The 21,112-nt window shown below is 43.1% G+C and overlaps 1 protein-coding gene across 6 annotated transcripts in view; it reads right to left on the bottom strand.

The window, feature by feature from the left end:
• Positions 1 to 21,112, bottom strand: part of LOC131684772 (uncharacterized) — a 736,395-nt gene that overhangs the window by 70,551 nt on the left and 644,732 nt on the right. The window lies entirely within an intron of this gene.

Raw genomic sequence — 21,112 nt, 5'->3', positions numbered from 1 at the left:
AAAATAAGCCCATTTCATCACAAATATAGTGTTGATAGTTTTGTTTTGAATTTTATATGTCAAGGGGAGCATGAAGAGAAGTTCTCTCAATCCTGTAGCTGCCAATGATTCTAAGAAACATACGTTCATCTAAATTACTAAATTTAGTTTGGTTGATTCCGAAGTGAAAATTTAATTCAGCTTCCAAACTAAGTCTACTAGTTAGCAACATTAGCTAACTAATGTAGCAAGTTAAATCCGCATACAAAATCTTTTCGTATTTTTGCGAACTTGAAATTGAAATTCTGCGAATTGTAAAATTTACCTCATGAAAAACCGCATCAAAAGTAACTTGTTTGAATTTAAATTCATTTCTCTTGGGAATGGAGGATCATTAAATTGTTTTCTCTAAACAATGGGTTTTAAACATAATGCTACGTCGCACAACTTCTGACCCTACCCTCCCCCTCGTCACACTTCGTCACAAATTTGGTATACCCTCCCTACCCCCCAAAATGCTACGTCATTTATGCATGGCCCCTAAGAACATATTCCAATAGCTAAAACTTATGTTACGGCATTGAAAATTTGAAGAAGCAAGCTACGCTTTTATTAAGGGGTTATATATGTTGAGGTCGGCCAAAAAATCTCTATCGTAAAGCTCAGGTTCTTAAGAATGTTACCTCAAATTTGTATAGAGATCGGAGCAGTGGACCCAAAGTTATCGCGTTTTTCATTTTGCTCCCTTATGGAGGTGTTGCTTATACTTGAAGCTTTAAACGCGATTATCTCGAAAGCGTCTTTGCGGTGACTACGATAGCCGGAAAAGTTTTCAACCGAACTCAAAACTTTTTTTTGTTATGAATTTTTTAATAGTTTTTTTTTGGAAAAATCGTCCCCGTTTCCAAAAAGAAGAATTTTTTTAAATCGATTGTTCAAGGACACCACAGGTTAATATACTAATGAATTTTTTTTAGTTTGATGGTTTCTGTTGAGCTGTTGGACTGAAATCGTAGTCACGGCAAACCTCTTTGAAAAAAAAACGCGTTTTGCGGAAATCTCTATAGCTTCGACAACTATTAATATATTTTTATTTTCTCAAGTGGATTTTGCAAATTGAAATTGGACATTGTACTACGCTAAACGTATAATAAGTATTTCATAAATATATGGCTACATACCTTTATAAAAATTCAAACTTTTCCCTTTTTTCCCGCATCTCAACATATATAACCACTTAATGACGTCATTCTCGACTCTTTAAATGTCAGTATTACTCGAGCGAGCTCGTTCTTCCATCGAACGCCAGGTTGGAAACAATAGCAACAGAAGGCAGGTATATTTATACACTGCACTGCATGCTGTTTTGAACACTGCAACCATATGTATGTATTGAAAACAGCACTTATCGTCTGTTAGCTAGTTGGAGCAAACTGTTAGCAAATGTGCCACTCTCATTCGAGTGTTTTCAGCTTCGGAAATCATGATGAAACTTGCAGCCGCATCCAAGGGATTGGTTTTAGTGGGGTAAAATTGGATTACTTACTCGGTCCGCCAAATAAGGTGAAATTGAATGACGGCTCTATGCTATATTTCACACTAGTGGAGAAAAAAATAGATGAAAACTATTGCTTCTCCATTAAGGAGATTTTTTTTAAACCACATTTGCACGTAAAGGGCAGAAAACCAACCAAATAATTATGGAGATGCATTTTAAATTCCTCTCATCAAAATCCGATAGATTCAGCGAATATGAACAAAATAGTTCAAAAACCTGTTTTAATCCACCTAGTGGTGCAATTGTGCCTTTCTCATTTGTCCAAACTACGATTCCATGGCTGGTTATGTTCAATACAACGGTGGAAATGAAAATTACATATTCAGTACGATTTGCACATACATACAATGGATCGACAGCCACGATCTTGAAATGCTATGTGTCGACACTAAAACATCGCTTGAAACCAGCGGCGGATCAAGAAAGAGGATCCGGGGGTCCGGACCCTGCCAAAAATTTTCAACTTGTTAAGAAATTTTAAACTAGTTTTAATTTTAAAGTAGTAACCCCTCATTGCATACTCCTACCTACGCCTAAATAAGTCAAAAAATCGCGGGCCAGGATTAGGTTGACGATTTTTAGAGTGATTGCATAACCTTTCTATATGAGAAAGGCAAAAGGTGCCAAAGTCCAAAAAGTCAATTTCGTCAAAAAAAAATTTCGAGATTGCATCAAATCTCGACGTTTTATGCATTTTAAAGACGGCATCAAAAATACAAATTCGATTTGGAAATTTTCCTTTACTCTCCCCCTTTGAGCATTTTTCAGTTCAGTTTATAGGGGAATTAGCTGTGTGGCCGCACTCTTCAACCCGTAACTCCGGAACCAGAAGCCAATCAATAAAAAAAAATCAATAGCAGCCGATGAGAACGTTGTACCTTTCATTTGAGACTAAGTTTGTGCAAATCGGTCCAGCCATCTCTGAGAAACAGAGGTGACATTTTTTTCACATACACACATACACACATACACACATACACACATACACACATACACACATACACACATACACACATACACACACATGCTCTGAGATCCAGAGCTACAGGTCCAAAGCCCTGGTAAAGGAGGATGGTTGTGATGATCCGGGCCGAGATCACCACGTAAAGCAAGGTAGGGCATAACCCCAATTCCAAGGCGTGAAGCGACCCGTGCCGAGGGATGAGTGATCGAGGGGGTGAAAAAGATGCTCGATCGTTAACGGAGCCTGTGGGGTACCTGGGCAACCCCCACAGTAAGCGTCCCTTACCACGCTAATGCGGAGCTCTGGCGTGGCGGACATATATTTCTCGCGCTACTCGTGGGAATTTTCATGGAGCAAAATAAAAATAAAAATAAGCAGACGGAGGTGCCAAACCCCTTCGCAAGAGGTGGTTTGGCGAGGTCTCCCCCCCGTGGGGAGAGTAGTGGAACGATGAGTGCTGTACTCGAAAGCACCAGTGACCCCCCAGCAGCGGTAAGCAATACCCCTACCAATGCATCGGAGGGGCCAATAGCTGCGATGCGCAAAGTAGCGAAGCAACTCGATGCTATAATCGACTTCGCTAGCGCAAAGCAGAACATAGCCAAGGAGTTGAAGTTGAGCCTTCTGGAGCTCCGGAAAGCTGTTCGTGTTGCAAGACAGGAACAGCAGGCATATGTTGAGAGGGTGGAATGTCGGGAGAGGCCCGACAGAGAAACCCAGACAGTGGCCTCCAATAGGGAGGAAAGAGAGAAGGTTAATAGAGGCTCACAGACAGTGGCCTTTACCTTCTATGGAGCAGCCACGTCGATCGGAGCGGCGACCGAGTTCCCCTCGAAGGGAAAGGGAAAGGGCAATCGCAAGACGGCATCGAATGCGAAGCGCCCTAGGAAGTCGCCAGGAGAGGGTGCCAAAACCGACACCACTCGGCGTGCAACCGTCAAGGTCAAACGCCGCCTGGGTGAGGTAAGCGAGGGCGAGAGTGACCTCGCTGTTGAGAGCGATGGTACCAGCAACCCGGCACGACCGGGGCAGGGGGGCTCAAACCCCTGGACGCTGGTTACCAAGAAAAAGCCGGCACCGAAACCGGAGGTACCGCGGCCTGCGAGGAAGGCCAAGGACAGAGGCGAAGCCTTGTGGTTAAAAACCGACAAGGACAAATACGCCGATGTCCTTAAATCGATGAAAGCGGCCGAAAGCCTCTCGGCCCTTGGGCAGGATGTGCGTAGCGTAAGACGCACCAACACGGGAGAGATGCTCCTGGTGTTGAAGCGAGGCGCACAATCAAGTGCAATATACAAGGCCTTGGCCCAAGAGGTCCTTGGTGAGGGCGCCCAAATCAGGTCGCTAGGTGCGGAAACAACTCTCCAGTGCAAACACTTGGACGAGTTCGCGACCGCAGAAGACGTCGCCGCAGCCGTCAAGGAGCAATGCGGCGTCACAATCGAGCGGGCCTCTGTGCGATTGAGGGACGGACCCTCTGGCACCCAAGTAGCCTACCTCAGGCTACTCAATGCGGATGCCAAAAAGGTAACCGAGAAAGGGAAGCTGAAGATCGGCTGGTCGGTATGCCCTATCAGTATACCCCAGCCGCCTTCAGTGGACAGGTGCTATCGGTGCCTAGAATCCGGCCATAAAGCTTACGAATGCAAAGGCCTAGACAGGAGTAAGCTATGTCGTAGATGCGGCGAGGAGGGGCATAAAGAGCGGGGGTGCACTAAGGCATATAAGTGCCTTATCTGCACCTCTAAGAAGCAAGCCCATAAACATGCTATGGGCGGACCTTCGTGTCCCTTCGGCGAGTTAAATAAGAAGAAGCCGTGAGAGTCACACAGCTAAATCTTAACCATTGTGCAGCAGCCCAACAGCTGCTGTGGCAGTCGGTCTCGGAGTCGAGGACAGATGTCGCCCTCTTATCAGACCCGTACAGCATCCCTGCCGGCAACGGCAATTGGGTGTCGGACGGGTCTGGAATGGTGGCAATCTGTACAACGGGAAGGTTCCCGGTTCAAGAGGTAATACACCCCTCCGCCGAGGGTGTGGCGATTGCCAAGATCAATGGTGTGTTCTATTGCAGCTGCTACGCCCCACCAAGGTGGCCAATAGAACAGTTCTACCAGATGATCGACAGGCTCTCGTCGGACCTCGTGGGCCGGAAACCGGTAGTAATAGCGGGAGACTTCAACGCTTGGGCAGTGGAGTGGGGCAGCCGCTGTACAAATAGCAGGGGTCAAGCGCTAATGGAAGCGTTTGCGAAACTCGATACTGTGCTAGCTAATGATGGCTCCGCTAGTACATTCCGTAGAAACGGAGTGGAGGCGTGGATTGATTTGACCTTTGCCAGCCCGAGTCTGGCTCCAGGCATGGAATGGAGGGTAGACGAAGGCTACACCCATAGTGATCATTTAGCAATCCGCTTTAAGATCAACTATGGTGTGCAGCATCCGAGGGCGGGAGATCCCTGTCAGGTAAGCGGGTGGAAGTCCAATCACTTCGACAGCGAAGCTTTCACCGCGGCCCTGGGACTGGAGGCCAACACCGACAGTCTAAGCGGGGATGCGCTGGTAGCTGTTCTATCACGCGCGTGCGACGCCACTATGCCGAGAAAAACACTGCCAAGAAACGGCAGATGCCCGGTATACTGGTGGAGTGCCGAGATTGCAGCTCTACGGTCAGCCTGTCTCAGAGCTAGACGTAGGATGCAAAGAGCTCGCACCGAGGATGCAAGAGAGAACCGCCGTGAAGTGTTTCGAGCTGCGAAATTAGCCCTTAACAAGGCTATTAAAAGCAGCAAGAGAGCGTGTTTCGACAACCTGTGTGAGAGTGCCAACGCGAATCCGTGGGGTGACGCCTACCGGATTGTGATGGCCAAGACCAAAGGGGGCTCCTCACCCCCTGAACGGTCTCCGGACCGGTTGGCAACGATTATCGAAGTACTCTTCCCGTCTCGAGCCACAAGCCCCTGGCCACCTGCACTACGAGACAGTGCGGGCACGGTCGAAATGGTGGCTCCAGTGACGAACGAAGAACTACTCGCAGTGGCTAAATCCCTAGCAATGAACAAAGCTCCAGGGCCGGATGGAGTCCCGAACAACGCTCTCAAGGCAGCGATCATAGCGAACCCGAACATGTTCAGGCTAGCTATGCAGAGATGCCTTGACGAGTGCCGTTTCCCCGATAGATGGAAAAGGCAGAAACTGGTGCTGTTGCCGAAGCCCGGGAAGCCGCCAGGCGACCCATCGGCGTACAGACCAATCTGTCTGATAGACACGACTGGCAAACTGCTTGAGAGGATCATCCTCAACAGGCTCACCCCGTACGCGGAAGGTACGGACGGTCTGTCAAGCAACCAGTTTGGCTTTCGGAAGGGTAAGTCCACAGTGGACGCTCTCAACTCAGTGATAAATACTGCCGAGATAGCGATCCAACGAAAAAGGCGAGGTATTCGATACTGTGCGTTAGTGACACTTGACGTGAAGAATGCATTCAACAGCGCAAGCTGGGATGCCATCGCGCTCTCGTTACACCGGCTTAGCCTACCGGTGGGTCTGTACCGGATCCTGGAAAGTTACTTCCAAAACCGCGTACTGCTATACGAGACCGATGCCGGTCAGAAAAGGGTTCCGATTACCGCCGGAGTCCCGCAGGGCTCGATCCTAGGCCCGGTGCTATGGAACCTCATGTATGACGGGGTTCTGAGACTGAAGTTCCCTCCTGGGGTCAAGATCGTCGGCTTTGCCGACGACGTAACCTTGGAGGTCTACGGGGAGTCAATTCCTGAGGTAGAACTAACCGCAGAACACGCGATTAGCACGGTGGAGGAATGGATGAGCACGAGAGGCCTGGAGCTCGCTCATCATAAGACGGAGGTAGTTATCGTCAACAACCGCAAGTCGGCACAACATGCAGTTATCCATGTGGGAGAAGTCGCGATCACTTCACAGCGAAGTCTGAAGTCTCTCGGAGTCATTATAGACGACAAGCTGACCTTCGGCAGCCATGTCGACTATACGTGCAAGAGAGCGTCGACTGCTGTTGCGGCACTATCGAGAATGATGTCCAACAGCTCAAAGGTGTGCGCCAGTAGACGTAGGTTACTGGCAGGCGTTGCCGTATCTATCCTCAGGTACGGCGGCCCGTCATGGTCAAGAGCACTGAGGGTAACCAGTTACCTACAGAAACTGGAGAGCACCTACCGCGTGATGTGCCTCAGAGTGATATCTGCCTACCGCACGGTATCACACGATGCATCCTGCGTGATAGCGAGCATGATGCCAGTCGGGCTGGTCATTCGGGAAGATGAGGAGTGCTTTGAGCTACGTGGAAATAGGGGAGCCCGCGAGCGCACCAGGGTGACCTCGGTCGCCAGATGGCAGCGTGAGTGGGACAACTCCTCGAAAGGTAGGTGGACCCACCGGCTGATACCTAGCATATCGAGCTGGGTGGGAAGACCCCATGGGGAAGTTCACTTCCACCTGACACAATTCCTGTCAGGCCATGGCTGTTTCCGTCAGTACCTCCACAGGTTCGGGCACGCGGAGGTCCCAGTCTGCCCGGACTGCCCAGGTGTAGATGAAACTGCCGAACACATACTGTTCGTATGTCATCGGTTCGACGTCGAAAGAAGAGCAATGCTTGACGTCTGTGGCTGGGACACAACCCCGGATACCCTTATCCAGCGGATGTGTCAAACGGTGGAGAAGTGGAACGCAGTCTCGGCTGCTACCATCCAGATTGCCAGTAGGCTACAGGTAATCTGGCGAACCGAGCAACAGACGGCGGGCACGGCTAACTAGTGATTGGTTAGCTGGAGCGAAAAAGGCCAAGCGCAAAATAAGAGAGTGAATGGTCTGTTCATGCCGAGGTAGGTTGGCGCAGCGAATGGCAACCGCGTAAGGGGTAAACCCAGCCACCCCGAAGCAAGACAGAAGAGTGAGTGTATAGGCGTATAAGTGGACTGCCTCATGCCAAGACGGGAGGGTCGTAGCGTAGTATGTTGGAACTAAGCTATCGATGCCTCATGGCGTGGCAGAGGAGTGAAAGGGTGAGCATCCAAGTCAGTCTCACACTGCATGTTAAGGGTGAGCATAAAAGTCAGCCTCACAGGTTGGTAGCAAGCAAGGAATGAAAAAGGTGAGCACAAAAGTCAGCCTCGCATGGTATGTCAGAAGTGGGGCCTAAGAAAAATGTCCCACATGGGATGCCAGAGGGAGTGACAAAGGTACAATAGAGTGGCACGATTGAGAGTGAATCAGGTGATAGGGTGAGCACCCAAGTCAGCCTCACATGTATGGGTAGGGCGAGCACAAAAGTAAGCCTAGCAAGGAATGAGTAAGGTGAGCACACAAGTCAGCCTCGCATGGAACGTAAAAGGTGAGCACAAAAGTCAGCCTCATGTGGGAGTGTTTGAGAGTGAATCAAAGTGTGATTTAGAGAGCACCCAAGTAAGCCTCATACAGGATGTATGATCGCGTGAGTGAGAGTGAATGAGTACATTCAGTACAGCCATCCCCCCAGAAGTAATACCGAGAGGTAGTTCCTGGGAGGAATGATGGCGGAGCCCAATGGAGTTTAGTCGGTATTAATGGCTGGTCACCATTCGAGTCCGACACGCCCCCAGTGCACCCCGTGTGGTAGATTGGACCCTACCGTTAGCACGTGTACTGGGCTAGGACATAAAGGTCTTCTCCATTGTAAAAAAAAAAAAAAAAAAAAAAACACATACACACATACACACATACACACATACACACATACATACATACATACATACATACATACATACATACATACATACATACATACATACACAAACGATCTCGACGAGCTGAGTCGAATGGTACATGACACCCAGCCCTCCGGGCCGGGATCAGGTTGACAATTTTTAGAGTGATTGCATAACCTTTCTATATGAGAAAGGCAAAATCGCAAATTTCAATGAAATTTTATAAAAAAATGCTTTAGTTTTGTTACTTATAGATACATAGTTAAGCTATATTCGACAACTTACCACAGTTTTAAAAGTGATAATTATATGAGAGTCATCGGGCGAAACCGTACATCAGAATCCCAAGCTCATTACCTCACCAAGTGGTGACAGCACACTACCTTGAGGACATCCGCAGACACACGGTTTCCATATCTCTACTTATCTTAACGATAAGCACAGATGTCGGTTGCTGAGCATTGCGTGTATCTAGTTCGGCCTCGTTGAGACTCGAGATATTTGTGCAAAGGCTTTTCCAAACACTTCACTCCTAGGGCCGAAGAAAATTACTGTGAGCTTTCCGATACGACTTAGATGCTTCTGATTCGTTTCTGGGTCTGCGATTTCGAGTTTTTATGCATAATCTAGCAAGTTCGGTACTAGACCAAAGAGTTTTTTTCAGAAGCACGCTTAAATCGAAGCGGACAAATGGCAATGTTGCGTATTGTTATGTTGCTACTATGAGTGAGTTGTTTTATTCATGACTTCTTGGAGATTCTATCGTTGGAAAATACTCATCAAACCTACCCAGACCCACTTCGTAGCGGTTCCAACGCACTAAACACATTTTTGTGTTGATTATGCTTTATTTATTTATATTAGTTATATTGCAATTAAACAATAATAGAAGTTAGTAAGCCTTGTACTTCTTGTGGATATTCCAATTTATCACTCACTCGTTCATGCCCCAAAATAGCTTTTTGTTGTTTCTTTCAATCTGTCAGCGAACGAAGGATAAATTTCAAATACCCCTACATTATCACGAACACTCTCGACTGCTTTGAAACATTTATCAGCTTGAGCTTGTGCGACCACCCCTGGTTGCTACTCCATTATGGATCTAGACTAGCTGAAGTTGCACAGGGAATAAGTAGATAATTATACTTGGAAGTAGCGAAACTTTTTTCAATGTGCAATTCCTGATAATCCTAAAGTGTTATTAATCAATACCGGTGCCGGTCAGGCCCGAACGTAGTTCGCGGAAGGAAAGGGAAGGAATGGTTAGTCCGATACTTGCTTTTGCTAGCGGCCGTATATACGTACTCCACAAGTGTCACGGGAGGAGGATATTTGTTAGTAAGTATAGAAGTTGGATTTTACTTCTTCTTTACCGACGGCACAGACGTGACTCCACTATCTGGACTAGATATCGATCCATCAACTCTTGGACCGGGGACAAACGGCTTTGCTTTCCTTCCGAAGGAAGACGTGACCGCAGATTTAATCACCTCAGAAAAATCTCAACGACCTCGGCTGGAATTAAACCCAGGACAACAGGAATGAGTGGCGGTCACGCTTACCACTCAACCACCGGCGCCGTCTCCCTCGACTGAATCGACACATTGATTAGTCTCAAAAACAATTACAGGTCATAGATGCGTTTCATCTTCTATTATTGTTTAATCAGAAAATATTTCTAAACAAATTTTTTGTTCAATTTTTCAAAATACTAGGGTGTGAAACTTATGGCTAAGTTACTAATATTGCATAATGCCAGTCGTTTGGCTCCCTAGCCATAAAACGAGGGTTCGTTTTCGCTTTCTCGTCAGCAAACCAGAGCTTTTGCATTTGTTTGTCGGGGGATAACTAGGGACAAGTCAGTTGGCTTAGACGTTCATATGTGTCGTGTGAACTGTTTGAATTTTTTTTAGGTACTAGTTTAGATACATCGTCTAACCAGACACCCAGTTGGTGCTAGTTACTGACGAGTCATAGTGAGTTGCGTAGCACTTTTTAGTATTTTTGCAAAAGAGCGCTCGGAGCGTATTTTACGGGAACGCTTCAGATTCCTCACCGTATGCACGTAGGAGCGGTAATGGAACATGTGGACTCTCTCCACAGTAGCCGTACTTTTCAGCATTTCCAGAAAAAGTCAAATCCATGATTCTCTGCGCAGTTGTCACATCCAGCCTTATTGCCCATAATTCATGACGCGATGCTAACATAGCCATCAGGAGCTCCTTGCCGAAGAAACGCCAAAGATCATCCAAAACGAGTTTGAAGGGACACAATTTACTTCCGTCTAGAGCGATCAGAAGATCAGATATGTTCCAAGCGAGCTCAATGTGTATGATTTTAAACAGGATATTAGAATATTTGATGACGAATCTTGTGGGACATAAATTTTATCATCAGCAGGGTCCTTTCAGGAGAGCTAGAGCCCGGTGCAAAGTGAAAGCAAAAAAAATACGACAAATGAGACAGAAATCCCGAGAAATATTATAAATGGAAAGAAAATCTTGTGACAGCACTTGAACTGCTAATTCAAATCTAATGCAATGCACTATAATCAACATTTTACCTACTATGTTACAGTTCGTAAAACTTGTCTCCTCAGTAGACTGGTCTTGATAAACAACCTTCTGAATAGTTGCTCTCGTTGTCGCCTTTAAATATCTAGTGCAGACTGATTTCAAGAAAATACAGATGCGCGTACAGTCTCCCTGAATAATACATCTATCCGTTGCCTTCAATATACTAATACAACAACGTCAAATGAGTTCACAGCCTCACAAAAATGCTCCGTCGGGTCAACTTACAACACCTAACTTTGAATAATATTACAGAGAAATCTGCTGCAAACTTATATTCGGAAGTTCACAAAATTGTAGTCTTTTGTATTAATAGATGTACCTGAAATAGGTTATGAAATTTCAGTTATCTGCGTAGCCTTCAAATTTTGGAAGCATTTTTGTGGATGTTATACAAATTCTTGAATTTTTTAAGATTTGTCCTACTGGAGCTGCAGAGCTATGTTCTCGGAAGGGCTCCCCGCCAGAATCACTTACTACAATTCCAGACGAGACGGGAAAAGAGTGAGTTCTTATATATCACTATAGCTCGCGGCCATGTCGCCATGTTGTCTAGTGGATATGAGCGTTTTTTATTGGTTCAACTGAATTTTTTATTGGTTCAACTAAACTCCTAGGGCGCAGGGTGAAGATTCCAGAACGTGATCGATACATGAGCGCGCGGACACGGTATGTTCGCATTTCGTCGCTGTTGTGCTATCTTATGACAAGCGCCATTTAGCACTTTTCGAGAAAAACGATTTTTAAAGTTTGAGATTGAATATCTTAAAATTTATAAATGTTAGAAGCTTTTCGGAGGAGGCATTCGATGCTTCTATCTTTTCTGAAGTAATCTCTCGATTTGTGCGAAGATCGGTTGACTATATTTACAATTTTTGCTTAAAATGTAACCCAAGTCGTTCACATACGTGTCATAAGTGTGTATTGATGATAAAATATGTATGACGTGTCACAAATGTGTACAGAAGATTTCATATAAAAACGAATTATAACTGGTTCGTAAAATTATGCGTTATAGATCACTATGTCCAATATCATACTTTTCCATGCAATAGCAGCAATATCAGGTTACAAAATGATGGTATTAGAACACAAAGTTTTTCCAATTTTCCTCCTGTATTCAGGAAAAACAATGAACAAAAATTGGTTTCATTGACAATTTAGAGACAATGTATATCAAACAATGTTATTGTTGACAGGTGACTAGACGAAACAAATGTTCTTCTTGCATAATCCATCACTACATTTCGGTATACTTTCCAAAACAAGTGGAAATCTCAAAAGGAAATTTGTTCAATAATCATGAATATATAAGCCAACCATTCCCTGAAAAAAACTATGGTAGGAAAAGTTTTGCTCCCGAGACAAGAACCTAGCTAAAGCTTATGGTTGATCTGCATAAAAATTACCTATGTCATCAGAGACATCTATTGGCTTGCTATAAGCTTTTCGGCTTATAGCAAGCCAACAAACTAAGAATGTTGTCTCTTTTTTCTTTGTCATACGATAGCACAACTCGATCACTCGAGAAATTGGCGCTTGTCATAATCGTGTTTCGCTATATCTCAGTAACCCAGCAGAATTTCAAAATTCTGAAAACGCGACTTTATGGAGATTTTAAAATTTAGTAACATGGCATATCTAACTCAGTTCACCCCAAAATGGCGTTTGTCATAAGATAGCACAACAGCGACGATTTGACACCGCGTTTGTAACTTCGGAAATACTAAAAAGTTCACATTATCACCGGAGTATTATTAAGTTTGCGCGTTCGCGAGCACAGGTGATCGTGAAGGGCCTAAGCGTTCGTATGTCAACGTGTTTATCGTGTATGCTCGAGTGTATAAATTCGATTATGTAACCGCGTGGCCATTAACATATTCGCGTGTGTTCTTGGATGGTCACGCGGACCGTCATTATGCTATTTAGTTTCAGTTTACGGTTCACACTCTGACAGGAAGTGAGTTAACCCATATCACTGGAGTTCCCGGTCAATGTCACCATAGAACGTGTTGTCCAGTAGATATGAGAGCTTTTTTAATTAGTCCAATTGAAGACATCGACCTAGACTGCTGGAACCGAGGATAGAGACATCCGGAAGTGATCGATTCATGAGCGCGGGAGTTTGGAGGTTCACCTTTTCACCGGAATGTTATCATGCTTGCGAGATCGCGTGTGTAGGGTGCCTTGATGATCACGAAGGGCTCAAGCATTTGTATGTTATCGTGTATGTGACTTTGCGTGTATAACTTTGATTTTAAAACAGTCTGTTCATTCGCATATTCGCGTGTGTTTTTAGATTATTGCGCAGACCGTGAATCTGAACTTAATTTTCAGTGTACAGTTCAGATGCTAGAAGTCAGTGAGTTGTCCCATATCTCTAGAGTTTCCTGTCATATAGCCATGGAACGCGTTATTTAGTGGTTATGAGCGTAATTTTTTTTTGTTTGGTCCACCTGTAGGCATTGGACCTATACCACTAGGGCCGAGGGTAAGGATTTCTGGGTGTAATGATTTATGAACGCGCGAAAACGAGCGTTTGTAAATTCACTCCTGAAACCGTGTTTGTGAATTTATAAGTGCTGAAACGTTCACGTAGTCACCGGGGTGTTATCCTGTTTTCGAGATCGCTGGCATAGGTGTGCGTGGATTATCGAGAAGGACTCGAACGTTTGTATGTTAACGTATTTGTCGCGTGTGCTAGCGTGGAGGCATCTTTCCGTGTATAAATTATTTTTTATAACTGTGCGGCCATTCGCATATTCGCCTGGTATTGAATGGTCGCGCGTGGACCGTGAATCTGATACTTAATTTTTAGTGTATGGTTCAAAGGGTAGAAGAGTTTCACTAGAGGTCCCGGACATGTCGCCACGGAACGTATTGTCTAGTGAACATGAGCGTAGTTTTTTGATTGCTCCAACTAAAACCATGCGTCTAGGCTGCTAGGACCGAGGGTAGATATTTCCGGACGTGATCGATTCATGATCGCGTGAGCGGCGGGTTAATGCTTGAGACCGCGTTTGTAAATTTATAAGTGCTAAAACGTTAATTTAATTACCGGGGTGTTTTAATGCGAGATTGCAGGTGTAGTATGTGTGGATGGTAGCAGTTGCATGTTCGCGTTTGTGACCAGGTTTGTGTGATTGTTTCATCAAACTACTAGAAGTACAACAAAAACATACTAAGTAAATAGAATAAAGGAACACAGATATCATACAATCAAACTTCTTGAAGTCATCTAAATGCCAGCAAATAATACTTATTTATCATTAATAAGAAATGCATTCTGTTAGAACCGGGAGTGGATGATTCACGGACATCGATAAATTAATCGTACCATAGTTTATCCAGTCCGATCATCCCGAATGAATCGAATCAAATGCATGCATTTACCACCGGTAAAAAGTGACCAACGAATATTAGGAAGGGTTATCCACTATTCTACCATATACGCCAGTTATGCATTCATTCCCTGACCTAGCTGTCACAAATAGCATACGACTAGCACAAAACAATTGTACACTAGTATTAAAACTACAAATATTACAAAACGATCACTAATAGGCTTCTGCATTCACTTTTTTTGATTAGCCTGTACACGATGACCATAAATCGACACAGAACAACCCCACTGCGAGTCGTGTCAACCATCACTGGCATTAAGCTATGGAACAAAGTTTACAAACACGGCCCACAGCAAAAATCAATCCACGTAGACCCGCAACGTCAGCACGCACAGACTAGTGGTTCATCGTTAGTTTGGGGTGATACAGAGTATGAAAAAAAAAAGAAAAAGGCCCATAAGCCCTCTCGGTCTCCTCGATGAACCACTATAGAGGCGTAATGCAGTGAACATCTTAAAGCAATTGTCTGTCACAGGTTCTTTAGCACTGGTGCACGTAATATGCTTGATGTTTTTAATACCGTCAAACCCAGCAACCTAGGGGAGGGGAAATCCGTGAATGTAAAGTGTAGAATTCTCCTTCTATTTCATAAACCGTTAGCTCATCTTTCTACATGAAACAATATATATGTTCGACCTTTAAAACTTCAGAATGGTTTTTAATTGATTTTCTAAAAACACGTCCTCGTTTGACACTATTGGTCTTCCTTGACAGTTAATTAAGCCACATGGGCATTTTTGACAGTTAGCAAAAGGATAGGGTAGCTCAACGGAAGGTGTGATCGTGATAATTAAATCTTATAAATTTTTTTTGGCATTAAAAATGTCTTACTCCACTGTCTGGGGCTAGGTGTCATTCTAAAATCTAAACTATCTCCCATGTAACGAAACTATGTAAGGTTTGCACGCTTATAACTCCGATATTACTAGATGGATTTTAATCATTCATACACCAACCGATTCAGAAACACCTAACTTAAATATTGGTAATAATTTAATATCTCCCCAATAAAAGTAGACTTTTGGAAATTGGTAAAATTAAAAAGTTCACAAAAAACGGAAAAAATACCATTCGTGAGGCAGATTTCTCAGACACAGCCGTCAAAAGAGGGCAGCTTAGTTGCTCAATGAAACACGAAAAGTCATAAATAGAAGCAACGCATGTCCGTTTAAATCAGTTGTTGCTCTTATCCCACACGAGCAACGTCGTCTCCGGGTGATGCAATAAGCGCTATCGATTTTCGGTAACGTTGGCATTTGCACACACTCGCACCTAAGTGACTAAACCATATACGGTTAGTTTATAAATAGAGGTGACGCGTACCCGTTTGAATCAGTTTTTGTTCTTATGTCGAACGGGTAAGATCATGGCTGTAGCGTCTGGGCACTACAATAAGCGGTAGACGCTATGCCTTTTCGGCAGAGGTGGCCGTGTGCGGATTTTTCGGCTACTAGCGCGGTGTCACAGAATGATTTGCAAAGTGGGTGGGCGGGGTGGTTTGGATTTAATTCAATACGGTGTGTGCTGCTTAAGAGTGTTGCGTTTGAAAAAAATATATTTATTTTTATGAATGCGTGTGCGTTGTAACTTGTTAATCCATGTTTACGGCGCTTTGTAGCTGCGTAGGGTAAAGAGCCTATTGGTTTTCATGTTTCATATTTCGGTTATGTTTTTTATCAGTAAGGCATCTGACAACGTGCTTCTGTAGTTATTGCACTGTTCAGCAGCGTAGTATTTTATATAGGAGAGTACACTCAGGTTTTTTTACGCTGATTTTGAAATTTACGCGGTTTTCATTAACGCGTTTTTTTAAATTTACGCGGTTTTCATTTACACGGCCTGTATCCCCTGCGTGAAAAATCTGAGTGTAATTGCATCGGAAACAATCACATTCCCAGCAGAACTTTTTGTTTTCTAATTTCAAACACTTTTGTTTCGTACTGCACACAACGGAAAATTTTAAAACAGAACTTACCGTCTCAGCAGCAGTTTAAGCGGGTGTTCTTTTTCGATTCAAATTCAAGCCATGTCTTAAGCGTTACTGGACTTAAAATTGTTTTCCCAGCTTATCCAGTCAGAATATTTGTCCTACCCTATGTATTTAAAACACAGTTCTAATTGCGTTTTAAAGTATACAACAAATAGAACGGTTGGATATACTAATTTAAATTTAAAAATAAATCTGTTTTAAATTATGAAACAAACTGCTGTACTGAAGATATAATTATGTCAGTCCTATTACCACATAAAACACCTATATAACATAAAACGCTGCAGAATTGGTTTAATAATACAATGTTTACACTACAGAGTTATAACACGTGTTAATAATTAGCAACAAGAAAAATGTCACCAAGATAGCATAAAAACCCGTTTTAACTGGTAGTGCGAACGTTGCATAACAATGTAATTTATCAAATAATTTCATTTTTTCCACCACTAATGGATCAAGAAATACTTAAACTTAAGATTGTTTACTTAAGTTTATTAGTACATTATTGAAAATTTAAATGGAAAATGGAATTTCATGGAGAATCTGTATATTTCCGTTGGCGGGCGTGGGCTTCCTCATCACAACTCTCAATATGGAACTTTTCTTTTGAATATATTTTCTGGACAGACCAGCCTATTTTTACTAGATGGATCAGCCAAATAATGCCAATCACCTAGTGAGATACTTGATTAATTAATAGATTACCGTTAAAAGACCTTCAATAAATTATGTTTTGATGGGGAGGGTATATAGCAAATTGTAACATATGAAAACAGGCGAGTGAATAAGAACGTGAGTCGATATGTGTGATAGATAAAATTCATTTGCACGCTCTTGAAAAAAGCTACATTTTTAATGTCACCGTGGTCGTGTCCTGTACACAACCCTTAAATTTTTTTTTGTTATTTTGCGTACAAAAAATGAAGAAAAAAAGTTTGATTACGTATCTTTAAACTCAGCTGCATCGGAAAAAATCAAAAATAGCATATGGCTTAATGACCCAATTTGAAACGAAATTGTACAACACAGTTTTGGATGTAACAACACTTCATTTATTTGATCAACAAATGACACTAAACGTCAGCTCAACATTTGAAGGAAAGGTCCAATGATTCATACCACGATATCACTTAGCTCATTATGCCACGGATTCCTGGAATAAAGCGAACCAGCCATTGTTGATAAACCATTTGCCCGCCAAGAGCCACGCCGATGGCGTATCCCGAAGCGTGCCGTACTCGTAAGTGTACCTACGGTACCCACAGACCTACGATTACCATCATTCCGGTAGGCGCTACGACACGGTGGGAGCTTATTACGGCTCCTAAACTATCCGGTTAGCAAATAGCGCATTTTGTCTTTGCCGTGTGATAATATCGCAAGGTTGTTTTTCAAGTTCGCTGATTTCCGCCGTCAACAGACCGAACCCGTAGCGGAAAAGAAGCGCAATTGTTTTTATCCCCGCTCCACCGACGGCACAGACAGCAGCCGGTTCGAGCAGAGGGCAATTACTTATCATCATTACGGTGATGTAATCTTTTGTTTGAGAATTGTGCATTCCGTGTTTTTTTTCGCGATTCTGAATGAATTATTGCAGGTACCTACAATTGGCATTATCGGCAGGGGGAGGTCAGCTCATGCCGATAGTGAAATATCGGAAAACGTGACAGCTTTGCCTGCAGCTGGTAAAAATCTGTTGGGGGGGTATTCTCTGAACGGCAGTCCACCGGAGTCAATGTCAATGTGAATTGAATACGTGATGCCATGTGCGACATATGCAAATTCGGTTTAAGGTTCAACTTTAATTTCGATCCATGCAGAGCAATTTGAAAGCTACGTGCGTCGTGGGTAAATATTCAATGCATGTCGCTCTGATGTGTGCTGCCGTCAGGAAGTTCAATCAGCGATGCATCAACAAAATAGAGATTAGCTGCCGGCATCAGCGGCATTGTAGTGTGTCAGGGTACCGACACAGCGCACTTGACTTGGATCTTGGATCGTTTCGGTATTGACGGAATTTATGGCATGCGATCGATTCTGTGGAACTTTGCGTTCGTGTATGGTTCAGTGAATGTTTAGAATGGTACGAAGTCTGAATTTGGTTCATGAACGATTTGAGCTTTGGTACGTCACGTTTTAAAGTGAAGAACTTTATTAGTATTTCGTAAATGTCAATAAGAGTATAATTTTTGGGGAAATTTACTTTATCATGTAATCGCGACACGATTTGCAAACAAATTAATTAATTATTAAAATATTCACCACAAGCCTACCACGCGCACGTTTGGTAGCGTTGATAAGAGTTATAGCTACAATAAGTCGTATTATCATATCACAACACTACACTTTAATGCGGATATAGGATCTAATAAATTGCGACATTTTGCGGCGGCAATTACACCGGTTATCTCTATCAGTAATCAAACAAGCTGACTACGGGTAAAGCAACCCGAACGGATGATTGATAAAATTTGCTTTGACCTTAGCCAAACAAGCAGCCAAAGGCTCAGTTTTGTTTGGTTACACTTGAATAGATGCACGAATACTTAGTTAATCTTTAGCAACAACATGCTGTCGGGATATAAAAATGACCATTTGTAACTATGTTATTCCACGCAGAACATCGCCGCGTACATATTCCAAACAACGGATTGAAGGCGTAGATGACTTTCGTTGCCGTGAACCCGCAAGAATCAACATGGCTGTTGAAGCTTTTGTCAGTAATGAACATAAGTAAACGTGGTAAACATTTGTTCAGGCTATAATTTTGATTTCTAAGCTATGACATATACATATTTATACATCAATCGATTGAAATTAATGCAGGCTACAATTTATTTGATTGAAATGTTCGAAAAAATTATTGAATTACGAAGGAATTGGACATTTTTATTTATCCAATATCTTTGCATTCAACGCAATGGCATATCTCCGATGAATTTTGGAAAACTTGCTCCCATCTATTGTAGTCTGCATTTATTGATATCGATCGATGTATAAACATGTATACATCACCGCTTTGAATTCAAAGTTATAGACTGAATAAACGTTTTTTACGCTTGCTTGCCGATCACTATTCTTTGATAATGCAACAAAAGCTGCAATATCCATGTTGGTCCATGCTGGTTCGCGGCAACGCAAACTGTTTACGCTTGTTCCGGGCTTGGCGACGTTCGGCGTTACGTCAAGTCGTCCGTTCCAAAAATACCCAAATTGTGAGGGTTACCGAGAATATTGCTCAAAGGGAAGTCGCCGTCTTGGATTTGGAAACGATTCCAAGTATCCGATTTATTCATTTGTTTGTCAAGCCCGTTCCATTCATAAGGTTATTGAGAATATTGCTCAGGGGCTATGCATAAATGACGTAACATTTTGGGCAGGTAGGGGGGTTTACCAAATTTGTGACGAAGTGTGTCGAGGGTAGGGTCAGTAGTTGTGCGACGTAGCATTAAGTTTATTATTTTTTGACAAGCAGCGGAAGTCCCTATTCGGCCCTAGCAGCCCTATTGTGGTTTTATGTTGTTTTATAGCCACTAATAAAACTTAGATTGCACCTGTAGTGTGCTATAATACTTCAATTGTTACATTGGAGCCTAGGTCCATGCCTTCGGTTGGACCAATAAAAAGTGACACTAATGCCCATTAGACAACACCTTCCATGGTGACACGACCGGGAACTCTATTGATATGGAAGAACTCATCCTCTTCTAGCATCTGAACCGTGCACCGAAAATTAAGTATCAGATTCACGGGCCGAGCGCGATCATCCAAGAACACACACGAATAAGTAGCTGGAGACACATTTTTAAAATCCAATTTACACATTCGAAGTTACCTACACGCTAGCACACGCGACATACAAACGTCCATGCAATGAATATTACATTCAGAATCACGGTCCGCTGCAATTGGTCTTTAGGTCTTTAGTGTTTTAGTAGGTGGCACTTCCCGTCTCGACTACAATTGTGGTGAGTGATTCTGACGGGGAGCCCTTCCGAGATCCTTGCTCCACAGCTCTAGTAGGACAACTTTCGAAAAAAATAACGTTTCATTCATTTAAAAGACATTTGGCATCAAAAATACAAAATTCGATTGTGAATTTTTCCTTTACTCCCTTCCTCCTTTGAGCATTTTTCAGTTTCGGCTTATATGGAATCAAGAACCGTTGTAGCTGGCCAATGTGGTCAACGCGATTTTAGTTAGTCATCATTGATTTGGACTGGCAAATCCAAGTAATTTTGCACCCATTTTAATAAGTTTTACATCATTTTGATATCATGATGGTACCATTTTATATGACAATTTACTGCGTGGCCGCACTTTTCAACCCGTAACTCCGGAACTGCAAGTCCAATCAATACAACATTTAATGGAAACCGATGGGAAAATTGTACCTTTCATTTGAGACGTTCACATCACTGTCACCTTAACACAATCACTGTTCAATGGGTTTTTTCCCAATCAGTATGTGTTTTTTTCGTCACGTTCAGATTCAGCTTTTTAAATTTTCGCCAAGAACTCACGTTTTCTAGAGCACTGTTAAATTTTTCTGTAGTATCAATAGTATTATCGGAGGCAATAAATATTACTGTATCATCAGCAAACAAGTTTATATCATAGTGCTTTAAAACTCTTTTCAAGTCGTTAATGTATAAAACAAGAAAACAGAGGACCCAACATGCCTCCTTGTGGAATACTCGCTGAAGTTCTCTTGGGGACTGTTGGCACAGAATTGTACTTGGTTCGTTGGCTTCGATGATCCAAAAAAGAACGAGAAATACTGAAGTAGTGTTTCCAACCGTTTTTATTTTAATGAACATGTTCTTAACTACGACGATTTTGGGAACCACACCTCAAACGTTCCTCATTTTAATTGAATGAATAAAGTCTGCTTCAATTAAAATTCGGACACATTATTC

The sequence above is a fragment of the Topomyia yanbarensis genome, chromosome 2 (assembly GCF_030247195.1).
Source record: "Topomyia yanbarensis strain Yona2022 chromosome 2, ASM3024719v1, whole genome shotgun sequence".
NCBI lineage: Eukaryota > Metazoa > Arthropoda > Insecta > Diptera > Culicidae > Topomyia > Topomyia yanbarensis.
This window is presented reverse-complemented; position numbering and strand designations above follow the sequence as displayed.